Source organism: Hemicordylus capensis, chromosome 4 (genome assembly GCF_027244095.1).
Source record: "Hemicordylus capensis ecotype Gifberg chromosome 4, rHemCap1.1.pri, whole genome shotgun sequence".
Classification (NCBI taxonomy): Eukaryota; Metazoa; Chordata; class Lepidosauria; order Squamata; family Cordylidae; genus Hemicordylus; species Hemicordylus capensis.
In genome coordinates this window covers 14180621-14194305 of record NC_069660.1, presented here as the reverse complement: position 1 = coordinate 14194305, position 13685 = coordinate 14180621, and the positions used below count along the sequence as shown (strand labels likewise).

The 13685-nt window shown below is 47.5% G+C and overlaps 1 protein-coding gene across 1 annotated transcript in view; it reads right to left on the bottom strand.

Moving 5' to 3' along the window:
• The window catches only part of RBBP8NL (RBBP8 N-terminal like), an 86003-nt gene extending 72568 nt beyond the window's left edge, over window positions 1-13435 (bottom strand). Inside the window, exon 1 of the mRNA XM_053249239.1 lies at window positions 13357-13435. The gene's annotated coding sequence lies outside the window, so the exon portion shown is untranslated. The remainder of the gene's footprint in view (window positions 1-13356) is intronic.
• Window positions 13436-13685: the final 250 nt, after the last annotated feature.

The window sequence follows — 13685 nt, the reverse complement described above, 5'->3', positions numbered from 1 at the left end:
AAACCTGGAGCTACCAGAACAGCACGTCTTTCTCTAGTACCATTAAATGACTTGCATCGTCCACAATTTACAAAACCTTTCTAAAAATAATTTAGAATGATGTACTATTGTGGCACAAAGGTTTTATATAGCTATATATCTATATCTATAAAAATTTCACTATGCTTTTTGTTACCACTATTTAGCAGCCTCATTTAAGATTTCTTTACTTCATGAGCTGAGCTTCACTGAGCGAGGGCCATTTTAAAATCTTTTCTCTGGGCCCACTCCAACCTTGCTAAACCCTGGGGTCACCAACACTGAAATAATTGTGTAAACCCACACCAAAGTGGTTCATAGCCCAAGTTTCTTGCCTTGGCATGGGTTCACACAATCATGCAAATATTGGTAACCCACATTAAACCTAGATTTAAACAACAAATATTTATATACCGCTTTTCAACAAACATTTCCAAAGCAGTTTACACAGATAAATAATAAATAAACTAGCTGACCCCGCACAGAGCATCTGTGCAGTTGTGTACTGAGCCTGTGACATCCCCCCACAGCTCGCTCGCTCACTCTCCCCCCTGCCGCTCGCTCTCCCCCACTGCTCGCTCGCCCTCCCCCCCCACGGCTCGCTCGCCCTCCCCCCTCCACGGCTCGCTCGCCCTTCCCCCCTCCGCGGCTCGCTTGCTCGCCCTTCCCGCTTCCGTGGCTCACTCGCTCGCCCTTCCCCCCATGGCTCGCTCACTCGCCCTCCCCCTCTGCGGCTCACTCACAAGCCCTCCCCCCTCTACGGCTCGCTTGCTCGCCCTCCCCCCTCCGCGGCTCGCTCGCTCATCCTCCCCCTGCAGCTCTCCCCATTCGGCCAGCCAGGGCCAGGCCAACCCACCACCGCCTCCCACCTTCTCCTCCCGGCTGGTAGGGCTTTGCCCGCCGTCTGCCCACCTCCTCACCACCGCCATCATTTCTCCCCACCACCGCCTCCTCTTCCTGGCCAGTGGGGCTTCACCCGCTGTCCACCCACCTCTTCTGGATGGAGGGGCTTTGCCTGCCAGCCCTCCACCTCTGCATCCTGACCACAGCCATTCTTTCTCTCCGCTTCAATGCTGGAACTCTTGCACGCTCTAGAGCATCTGCGTGTTAGTACTTGATTGCTCCCCTCACCTCAGAGATCTTCCCACCCTCACCTGGTCTGAACTCCTGCTCCTCCTCCATCCCGTTGCTTCCATCCTCCTCACCCTTCTTGGTCATGGCTGCAGCACTGCTGCCGCCTATTGGCCAAGCTGCAGCCCCCTATCCCCAGAGACCTCCCCACCCTCACCCGCTCCCCGCTCCTGCTCCTCCCTTCAGGAGCAGCAGCAGTGGTTGACCAGGTAGTTCCTCACTGCTGCCACCACCATGGCCGCTCGTTCCCCTCAGGCCGCTGACAGGCCCAGGCCCATCCCTTGCCTGACTGCCTCCCTCTTACAATGGCCTCAGTAGGCCCAAACAGCAGCAGTGGTTGCCTGGACCCTTCCTTGCTGCCAGTGCCGCCATGGCCACTTGTTCCCCTCAGGGCTGCTAACAGGCTCACGCCCATCCCTTGCCCTTCCTTCTGTCTCTCTTCCCCCTCCCTTCTTTCGCTCTCTCTCTCTCCTCCACTCGCTCTTCTCCACTCTTTCTTCCCCCTCCCTTCATGTTTTGTCTCCCTCCCTCCTTGAGTTAAAAGATTTTGTTCATTTACACAACGGCATCCTCCTTCTCCTGAAGGGGCTCTTTCCTCCCTCATGACCTGTCTTTTTGCAGACCCCTGCCTGCTATCCTTTTATATCCAGAACATCTTCCAACCAGAAACAGCTGCATTCCAACTGACCTTAACCATCACAGGCCCCTCCTCCTTATCTGCATAGGGGATCCCCACTGCCCAATCACCATGGTGCTTCTGCTCTCACAGGCTCCATCTCCCTATCTGCAAATGGAATCCCCCCTGCCCAGTCAGGTGCTTCTGCTTGCAAACTCTACATATGGAATCCCCACTGCCCAATCAGGTGCTTCTGCTTGCAAACTCAGCCAATCGCCTCCTTCCCACCACGTCGCCACGCATGGCACGTCTTGCTCCTTCTCCCTATCTGCATATGGAATCCCCACTGCCCAATCAAGTGCTTCTGCTTGCAAACTCAGCCAATCGCCTCCTTCCTACCACGTCGCCACGCATGGCCCGTCTTGGAGAAATAATAATATAGATAAGATGGATCCCTGTCCCCAAAGGGCTCACAATCTAAAAGAAACATAAGATAGACACCAGCAACAGTCACTGGAGGTACTGTGTTGGGGGTGGATAGGGCCAGTTACTCTCCCCCTGCTAAATAAAGAGAATCACCATGTTGAAAGGTGCCTCTTTGCCCAGCTAGCAGGGCATAACTGTGTGAACAAGGCCAAAGTAAAATGTTAAATTAAACTAGTGGGGTTTTAATTTGAATATTCATTTAGGCTTCATGTAGTCCTCCTGATGAGCAACACGTTTTGAAATATATATAAACAAACAGTCAAACCCCCAGCTGATCATGCAGAAATGCCTCCAGATATCTGCGTACAAACCTGCACGGACAGGCCTTCATTAATGATCACAGATGAGTATTCTAGCCTTAGTACCTCCTCTGAAAATTGGTGTAATGCAATCTACCTCACACTTCTGCACAGCTGTGAGGTAAGTTGCCATTATAACCATTTTACGGAGGAGGCACTGAGGTGAGAATACTCATCTGTGATTATTAATGAAGGCATGATTGAACACTGCTACTACGAATATTTATATACAGAGGTTTGTACCCAGAAAACCAAGGGCTTTTCTGCATAATCAGCTGCATTTGTTTGCAATTTTGCTGTGGCAATATTATCTTTGAATATACACTGTTGCTTTTACCTGATGAGTGAAATCCTGGCTCTATCTAGCCCAGCACGTTCTACTCTGACTGGTTAGAGCATCTCTTGAAGGTCAGGCAGAGTCATCTCCAGCTTTGCCACTTGAGATCCTTTTATCTGGAGATATGAAGGGCTGAACCTTAGACCTTCTGTAGGCAAAGCACATGCAATGCCCTGTCATTGAGCTATGTCCCTTTCACAAGCAGGAGTCCACAGACTCTGCATTCTGGTAATGTTAGGGCAGGGTTTCTTAACCTTGGGCCCCCAGATGTTGTTGGACTACAACTTCCAGAATCCCCAGACATGGCCTTTGTGGCTGGGGATTCTGGGAGTTCAACTTTGTGCAAGGAAGTTTTTTTTGTACTGAATGCTTTGTGTGCACACACGGGTATCTGAGAAACCCCACTCTTCAAAAAATGAACAAAGGCCCAATACACCACTGAGAGGAATGGAAGATGCTATGCAAGAGAATAATAGGAGGGCTTGTACAGGAGAACTTCCCAATGGATTGTGGCGTATTTGCCTGGCTTCTATTCATTTCAGTGGGGCTTATACAGAATCCAAACCGCTTTATGCACTCTGTTTTGCTTTTCACTAGAACCCCACGGTCCACTGATCAGAGCCTGGTGCAAAAGAATGGCTCAGTGGGATGCAGCCAACTGCAAAATGGTGATGCTGGGGAGGGCGCTAATTATCTCTTGAGTCATACACTGGGGTAGCCTGTATTTGCAAGGACAAATCTACCTCTGAATTACTCAGTGGCGTATCGTGGGGAAACGGCGCCCAGGGCAAACTCTGGCCCTGAAATGACGCCCCCGGCCCCCACATACCTGTGCCGGCACGGCGGCGCCCCAGGTTGCAGATCGCCAGCGGTGGCGGCGATTCGGCGGTGGCGGGCGGGTCACCCGCTGAGTGCGGCGGTGGCTGGTGGCGATTGGCTGTAGTGGCCCGAGCGGCGGTGGCGGATCGCCCGCCGAGGAGTGCAGGCAGAGCGACACCGAGGCCTGCTTGGCCCGGCGTCGCTTCCCAACTGCGCAGGCGCGCCTGCGCAGTTCACAGAATGAACTGCGCAGGCGCACCTGCGCAGCTGGGAAGTGACGCCGGGCCAGGCAGGCTTTGGCGTCACTCTGCCTGCACTCCTCGGCGGGTGATCCGCCGCAGCTCGGGCCGCTACAGCCAATTGCCGCCAGCCACCAGCCACCGCTGCACTCGGCGGGAGACCCGCCGCCGCCGCCCGCACGCCGCCACACTTGGCAGGCGATCGGGGGGGGCGGGAGGGGATGCCACTTTTTGGCGCCCCCCATGTGACCCGCCGGGGTGGCACCCAGGGCACGTGCCCTGCCTGCCCCCCCTATCGTTACACCCCTGGAATTACTACAGATCAGGAATCCTAACACAATGTTCCAAAATGGGCCAGCAGCAGAGCTGGTCAAAGCCAAGCAATTAATATTTATCTTTGAGACATAAGGATGGGGGAGACCCAAGTTCAAATCCCCATTCAGCCATGATACTAGCTGGGTGACTCTGGGCCAGTCACTTCTCTCTCAGCCTAACCTACTTCACAGGGTTGTTGTGAGGAGAAACTCAAGTATGTAGTACACCGCTCTGGACTCCTTGGAAGAAGAGCAGGATATAAAATGTTTTAAAAGTGCAGTTTTACTTGCTTTTGTTATACTACTGGGAGCCAGACACCCTTGCCAATCCATGTCACCCAGAACAGGGGTTCCCAGTCTTGAGTCCCCAAAGGCACCAGGTTCTAGTTGATGGACCTCAGGGTTCTAATAATAAAGTAGATTCCCTAAGCTTACATAGGAACATAGGAAGCTGCCTTATACCAAGTCAGACCATTGGTCCATCTAACTCAGTATTGTCTACACAGACTGGCAGCAGCTTCTCCAAGCTTACAGGCAGGAGTCTCTCTCAACTCTATCTTGGAGATGCCAGGGAGGAACTTGGAACCTTCTGCATGCAAGCATGCAGATACTCTTCCCAGATACTCTTAGGCTTCATTCCCTAAGGGGAATCTCTTACAGTGTTCACACATGCAGTCTCCCATTCAAATGCAAACCAGGATAGTCTCTGCTTAGCAAAGGGGACAAGTCATGCTTGCTTCCACAAGATCAGCTCTCCTCCTCCTTGTAAGCAGCTGTCCTCTGCATTAGAGCTGGAAATCCTTCTCTCGCTGATCCACAACACACAAGTATACACTTGGGGTTTAACTACTAGAGGTCCAGATAAAGTGGCTGAAATTGTCTGGCAAAAAAAAAAAAATAAGGAGGGGGAGCTGTCCTTAGTAAATAGGAGACAGAACAGAGGGCAGCACCGAATGAAGGCGCAGGGGAGAAGAGAAGACCTCAGCTGGTACTAGGATAAATTTCTTAAAGTGTACCTGTTCTGTATAAGAGCCTTGCACAAAACTGAGGTTTTTGTGCTCTCTCCTAACACTGGTCTCCTCCTCTCCCTTTTTTTTTTTAAACTGAGGTGAGGGTCACACTAGAGAATATGACTGTGTACAGACCCATTTATAGACTTGCTTTGAATGAAATAACATGATCCGAATGAATGCAGATATTAATTCTACACAATCTGTGGCCTCTACATGACTGTCCACCAGAGGCTGCTCTTCAGCTTCCGAGCTAGCTGGAATTGCAAATATGTGGTTGTTAACTGCACATTTTGTGACTGCCGTACTGGGAAGAGATATCAAGACCTTTCAGCTTTGGAGGAGAGGGAAAGGAAAGGAAAGCAATCTCCTCTGTTCAGAGGTGTAGGTCCAATTGAACAAGGGGTGGGGAGACAAATGTCCCTGGGTCCCTGGGAGAGGAGGGCTTGCCGGCTGGTGACAACTTGCTATTTGCTCTCCCCCTCATGTTTCAAGGCAAAGGTCCATCTTCACCTTTGTCCCAGGACCCACTTGGTACATCCCTGCCTCTCTTAGACTCCCCCCCACCCCATCTAAGCACATGCATTTCACACGTTTAAGCTTCTGTTTGAAAGTTTTGTTGGTCTTACATAAAAATAATCAGTGCAGGGGTGTGTGAGGGGAACATGGTACATGGTAGGGGTGTGCACGAAACACGTTTTGCATTCTGTTCTGAGCTCAGAATGGAACACAAAATGTGCGGGAGGTTCTGTCAGAACAATTGGATGAGCCGGTTGTTCTGATGGAATGACCCTGTTCCATCGGAACGCCCCGACTCTTTCTGAGTGTCATTTTGGATTCCAAATGGTGCCCAGAACAGGGCAGGATGTTCCGCCTCAGAATGGGTCGTTCCGTTCAGGAGCTTGAAACAGGTCCCCCTTTTAAGGGTGTTTTGTTTTGAGCTCAAGACACTCAAAATGGGCCATTTCGAGGTGGAACGTTCTGACTGCGGCATGTTCTGCACATCTCTAGTACATGGTCCCTTATGATGTGTGGAGCAAAGGCTTCTTTTTGCAGCAAAAGCTCTTTTACACAACTTTGTCTCACCCTTTATGCCAATTGTCGGAGTAGGACCTTACATCCTGTCAGAAAATGTGCCTTCTAAACCCCTGTTTGCGAACATACATAGCATGAGCATGGGACAGAAGAGGGGCCTCCAGTTATGTATTTATTTATTTTCCAAATTTGTATACTGCCCCAAAATTTCATCTCTGGATGGAATTAATTAATCAGCTCACTGCAACGTAAGAAGATAATAATAATTTTTAACATAAGCTCTTATAAAAACTATTGATGGCAAGCCCAGTCTTAAAGGAGGCACTCCCCCCACCTGCCATGAGGTAGAGTATTAAAAACATCTCCTCAAACAGCAGCAGGGGTTTTTTTCCAAGTTTTTTTTTTTTTTTTAAAGACAAGTACTTGTAAAAACTGCAAATAGCAGGCAACATTGTATAAGCGGTATTCTGCTAGGGCTGCCATATGGAAAAATTGGATGGGTCTCCTGTTCTTTTGAGAGATGCATAGAAGAGGGAATTTAAGCAGTTGCAGCTTGTCATACCGGGGGAAAGAAAAGCTGCACTTGCTGAAATTCTCTCTTCTGTGCAACAGACCTGTTCTCTTTCCCACATGACAGCCCTGAAGGCAGTGATTTAAAAAAGACTCCTGAAGATAGCATGTGGGGTTTTGCTTGTGGCAAACAAACAAAAATACCGCTATGAATCATATGGGCTAAGAAATACAAATGTTTTCTCCCTTGCCATAATTATCCCCTCTTAAGAAGTGAGAATGCATCGCCTAAGCCCGGGGTTCTCAGCCTTGGATCCCCAGATGTTGGACTACAACTCCCATAATCCCCAGACACAGTGGCCATCTTGGGGTCACCAAATGTCACTGAACCAAAAAGGCTAGGGATGATGGGAGTTGTAGTCCAACAACATCTGGGGACCCAAAGCTGGGAATCCCTGTTCTAAGCTGATGCCTTGTACATCACCGAAGAGCATAATTTCTCTAAAACTTTTGTTTTCGTGCAATATTAGGCAGAGTTAATCTATTAATGGGCTAAAAAAAACACCCTCGCACACAATTAATAGATCAAGATTTTGTTAGTCAGATAGCCCCAGTTAAGGATTATTACTCCTTTAAATATTTGTATCAACAAAATTCAGGATTTAGAATGGTAGTTCTTGAAAATGAGTAAGTTAAAATCTTTAGATTCCAGTTTTGAAAGGTTATAATATTTTGTTCATGTCTGGTTTGCAAGCTTTCAGCAATATCTTATTGACCCTTTCAGGGACAAAATGCTGGGTTAGATGCTGGTCTGATGCAGCCTGGGAATTCTTATGTTTTCTCTGCACTGAATGGGAATACTGTAGTTGTATGCAATTATGAGGCTAGGTTCAAAGGGCTGAGGTTGCTCAGCAGCACTGCAAAAGTGCTGGCAAAGCAATCTGAACCCAAAAAGTGAAAAGAGTTTTGCAGTAAAGGTGGCACCTGAGAAACAAGATAAACAAGTTGCTTTCTGTGGCAAAACCCATTTGAATACCGTCCAGTTTTTCTTGTCTCTTATGCCTTGCAAAGAGAAATAATTGCTGTTGAGCTCTGCTGAGCAAAAGCATTCTGAAGAGCAATATATCGGTGGTACCACCAGCCTGTGCACAAGCTTTATCACTTTGACTGATCAGCAGAACCACACAGGGGGAAACGGGGTGCACCAGATTGCAAAATCTGGTTACTGTTATACAACTTCACATTCTGATGCAACACATTATTGATCATAGAAACAGTCCAAGAATTCATCGCAAAGGGTTCAGTCATAGCCTTCTGTTGGGTCAGTACACTTGTAGAAAGTCCAAAAGAGGGAGGAGCTATGCCCAGTGGTATGGCACATGCTTTGCTTTGCTTGCAGAAACCCCAAATCTAATCCTTGGAATCTCCAAGGAGAGTTGACACCATCTGGAGCAGATGATTCCAGCAAGGGCGTAACTATAACAGGGCAAGGGGAGACAGTTGTCTGGGGGCCCACTGCCTTGGGGGGGCCACCCAGAGGCAAGTCACATGACTGACTCCCCCAGCCACGCACCCGCCCAGGCTTCCTTCAGTTGTATTCATCCTCCGAAACTGATGTGAGGGTTAAGACCTGGAGCTACCAGGACAGCATGTCTCTCTAGTACCATTAAATGACTTGCATCACCCACAATTTACAAAACCTTAAAAAAAAATTTAGGATGATCTTCTATTGTGGCACATAGATTATAGGTTATATATATAAATTTTACTATGCTTTTTGTTACCACTATTCAGCTTCATTTAAGATTTCTTTGCTTCATGAGCCGAGCTTCAGTGAGGGAGGGGGCATTTTAAAATCTTGTCTCTGGGCCCAGTCCAACCTTGCTACGCCCCTGGATTCCAGTTTTGAAGGCACTGCATTGGCTGCTAGTCTGTTTCCGGGTACAGTTCAAAGTGCTGGTTATTACCTTTAAATGGCTTGGGCTCCAGATATCTTAGGGACTGTCTGCTCCCAGCCAGGGCATAGCTAGGGGAGAGGGGGCCTGTGTTCACCCCGGCGGCACCTCGGAGTTAGGGAGGTAGTGAAGAAAATAGGGGGTGGTGGAGCTGGGGGGGCCTAGGTTCTTTGAACCCATCCGCTCAATTATAGCTACATTCCTGCTTCCAGCCGAATCTACCCACCTGACTATATCGGCTGAGAGGGCTGTGTTCTGCGTGCCAACACCTGCTGAGACAAGCACATGGGACAGGGCCTTCTTTGTCAAGCTCGCGGACAGGGCCTTCTTCGTGGTTGCCCCCAGGCTGGGGCACTTAGGATGAAGGGCAGTATATAAATATAAATGAATGAATGAGGGTGGCTCAAGATGGCTCAATGGGCTGATTGGGTGTAAGGCACGTTTATATGTTCAAAGCTATACTAGGCTTTTTTGGACCTGATACATTTGTATTGACCCCAAAGAAGTATATAGTTCTGTGCAAACATTTGCAATACTATAAGACAATTCACACATTATGTTCAACACTCATACAACACATGTACAGTGTACACAGGTACAGATTTGGACACAGATACAGTGATTCACATGTTATGTTGAACACAGGTATAGAAGTACATTTCCTATCTGTACCATGCATTTGAAGGGCCTGTGTTCAGGTTCACTAAATGAACACAGGTACAGTCATTCACCAACACATGCACGAGTGTACTGACAACTGTACACTTGTACGTCATAATGTCTGAATTGGGCTATTGACTAAAAATAATTGATATTTTAGGGCATAACATCTGCTCTGTCATAGCTTTTCTCCCCTTCCTCTATACAAATGTATAGCTCTACTTTCTACAAATAATGGTGAATTGCTTCAGAAGAATCTGAAGCTCTATACAGTCACCAGATTTTGGGAAGCAGTGCCCCCTTCTTCTCTTGATCAGTCCTTCCTGCTTTCTTAGATCAGCAGCTGCAGTGCTATGACACTGTCTCCCAAGTGCAAACAGGATTTCCTGTATTTGAAGAGTGCTTACAAGTAGCTTGCCAAGTCTTAGCAATAATGCTTTGATATTTGTTTAGCACTTTGCTGAAGTGCTCAAAGCACTCCATGTACATTAATCTCAACAATTCTTACTGCAACACTCTTGTAAGGTAGGCAAAGTAAAATTAAGATGTCATGTATTCAAACTGATAGGGCAGAGAGATCGGTTGGGTTGCTAAACAGGGACCAAGAAATTGGATTGGACCTGCAAACAGGAAACTTTGGACCAAAACCACAATAGCAGTGCTTTGTCTATCCAAGCACTGTCCCAAACAAGCTGGGAGCTGCAACTGCATTTTATAACAAAACAAAACAAAAAAATAGACACAAGTCAGGACTGAACACAAGAAGATGGTGCCTCCACAATATTTCCTATTCCCCCTTTTACTCCCCGCATCCATAAGACTTTGTATGGAACTTTACAGCAAAGCATCATGCAACACAGTCATAGCAGTTTATGGTCCAAGAGCTTGAATTAATTATTTTTAAATACTTCTGTTGTTCAAAAGAAGTCTCATTCACTCTCTGCACTACCCCAGAACAGTCAAGCAGAATCCAGGGAAGTAGGAAGTTCCTCCAGCCTCCCAGGACACACGCCAACCCCTCAGCTTCCTTCCTGACCAGGAACTGAGCTGGGTGAGCCCATGTGGGCAGTTGGGGTGGGGTGGTGGCGGGTGCAAGGTCACCTCCCCTGCAGATTTCAGTTTGCTTGGTATTGACCTCTCTTATAAGAACATAAGAACAGCCCTGCTGGATCAGGCCCACGGCCCATCCAGTCCAGCATCCTGTTTCACACAGTGGCCACCAGATGCCGCTGGAAGCCACAGACAGGAGTTGAGGGCATGCCCTCTCTCCTGCCATTACTCCCCTGCAACTCGTACTCAGAGGCACCCTGCTCTTGAGGCTGGAGGTGGCCCACAGCCCTCTGACTAGTAGCCATTGACAGACCTCTCCTCCATGAAGTCATCCAAACCCCTCTTAAAGCCATCCAGGTTGTTGGCTGTCACCACATCCTGTGGCAGAGAGTTCCACAAGTGGATCACGCGTTGTGTGAAAAAGTACTTCCGTTTGTTGGTCCTAGACCTCCTGGCAATCAATTTCATGGAGTGACCCCTGGTTCTAGTGTTGTGTGAGAGGGAAAAGAATCTCTCTCTCTCCACTTTCTCCATGCCATGCATGATTTTATAGACCTCTATCATGTCTCCCCGCAGACATCTTTTTTCTAAACTAAAAAGCCCCAGGTGTTGTCGTCTTGCCTCATAAGAAAGGTGCTCTAGGCCCCTGATCATCTTGGTTGCCCTCTTCTGTACCTTCTCCAGTTCAACAATGTCCTTTTTAAGATGTGGTGGCCAGAATTGTACGCAGTACTCCAAGTGTGGTCGCACCATAGTTTTGTATAAGGGCATTATAATGTTAGCCGTTTTATTTTCAATCCCCTTTCTAATGATCCCTAGCATGGAATTTGCCTTTTTCACAGCTGCCGCACATTGAGTCGACACTTTCAACGAGCTGTCCACCACAACCCCAAGATCTCTCTCCTGGCCCGTCACCGACAGCTCGGATCCCATCAACGTATACTTGAAGTTGGGGTTTCTTGTCCCAATGTGCATCACTTTACACTTGCTAACATTGAACTGCATTCGCCATTTTGTTGCCCACTCCCCCAGTTTGGAGAGATCCTTTTGGAGCTTCTCACAATCCGTTTTGGATTTCACTACCCGGAAGAGTTTGGTATCATCTGCAAATTTGGCCACCTCGCTGCTTACCCCTGCTTCTAGATCATTTATGAATAAATTAAAAAGCACCGGTCCCAGTACAGATCCCTGGGGGACCCCACTTCTTACTTCCCTCCATTGCGAAAACTCTCCATTTATACCTACCCTCTGTTTCCTGTCTTTCAACCAGTTAGCAATCCACACATGTACTTGTCCCTTTATCCCATGACCGCTAAGTTTCCTCAGGAGTCTTTGATGAGGAACTTTGTCAAACGCTCCCCAACTCAGTTTTCCTGAGAAAACTAGCCTGGAAAGCAGACCAGAAGGCATGACTTAATAAAAAAAAAACAGCAGCAGTATTTTCTAAGAGGAATATGGCCCATTGTTTGAACATTTGAAAATGTCAAGCAAGCTTCGTTAATAAGGTAAATACAGGAACAAGATTAATCTATACGTATTTAATTTATACCAGAATCCTCACTCCCCTAATAATATTATTTGCAACTCCATTGCTTCCCCAAACTAGCCATCCCCAACTCATGGGAAAGTGACTGGACGAAGGATGACAATTCCAGAGGAAAGGGCTGCTGTGCAAGCATCTTTAGTACTCAGTATGTTCATGTCGGGTATTAATGAACTGGGACCACTCAGCTCACAGCTTGCTCTGTTAACTGTGTGTTAAAGCACATGTTGAATGGGGATTTGCAAATAAGCTGCCATTTTGAAATGCAAGAAGTGAGAGAGGCTGTAATTGGGCAGCAGCAGTAGGATGATTGAGATTGCCAGGGAGCATGCTTGATTGCTTATTTATTTATTATATTTGTACACGGCCCCAAACTTCCATCTCTGGGCGGTTTACAACAACATAAAACAAATTAAAACAGACATCAAAACCTTAAAAACAATTTAAAGCCACAAATCTAGTTAAAAAGCTTGGGTGGAAAAATGTGTCTTTAAAGACGTATTCAAGGCTAGATATAGCAGGCCTGCATAACTGGAAGAGGCTTTATGGCCTCTTTCAATTCTATGATCAACCCCACCCCAACTGCTCAGCCAGCAGAATTGGGGAGGCAGTTCTCACTTCAGTGAGCACATGGAGGGAAAGGAATGGAATTGTATCTAGCGATCCTGCCCTCAACTTCTGCATATTCAGCAGAAGGTGTGAACATACATGCATACACCTCTGCATTTATGAAGATAGGCTCTTCTGTATGTGTTGGTTTCCAGTCATGCCTGCAGATTACAACTCTAAACACACAGGGCTCTGTTCACATCTCTGTTCATGCCATTCACACCAACGGGTGTGGCCCCACACGCCTCCCTTTTTATATTATATCTGTCTTGCCTGTTGTGAGTGTTGGTTTCTCAGACTTTAACCAAATAGTAGACAAGAGACCCACCTGTAGCAAAACACCTATGACAATTGACAATTGTAGAATTAGTGGAATGGAACCATTTGGGGATTGGAATGTGGAAGGACAGGAAAGTTAAGGAGTCACTTGCAGGACTATGAACCCAGTGCCCTCTTGTTCAGCTCCGAAGCCAATTAAGATATAAACTTTTCTTATGAAAGAGATTACATCAGGTACAGAAGCACATTGCTGGAAGTGCAACATAAGCCCACAAACTAGTTCAGGGCTGTTTTGCAGAAACTCTGTTTGTGTAGCTTTCTGACAGGACCTGGAGTGACAAAATACCCACTTAGGAAGGCGGTGTACATTGACCTGTGTAGATTAATGCTTCATCTTTGCTATAAAGTCCTTAGCAACATTCCTTTTCATATATAAGACCACTTACCTGGAGACATACGAAGGTCATTCACACGACCAGCCCACTGTTCCTTCTAACAGGGATTCCCAGATGACTACAACTCCCAGAATCCCCAGCTACAAGGACATTTGCTTGGGGGTTATGGGAGTTGTAGTCAACATCTGGGAATCCCTGTTAAGAGGAAACCCTGGACCAGCCTTACCTGGGTAGGGCTGGTTGTGAGAACTTCTGGGATCACGAGTGCTCCTGGAACTCCTCTCTGCCTGGTAGCCCAGGTTTTGTATCTGGGCTAAAAGTGAGGTCAGAGAGTGCACTCACACCCTCCAAACCTACCACCCAGTTGTGTGGGTGAGTGG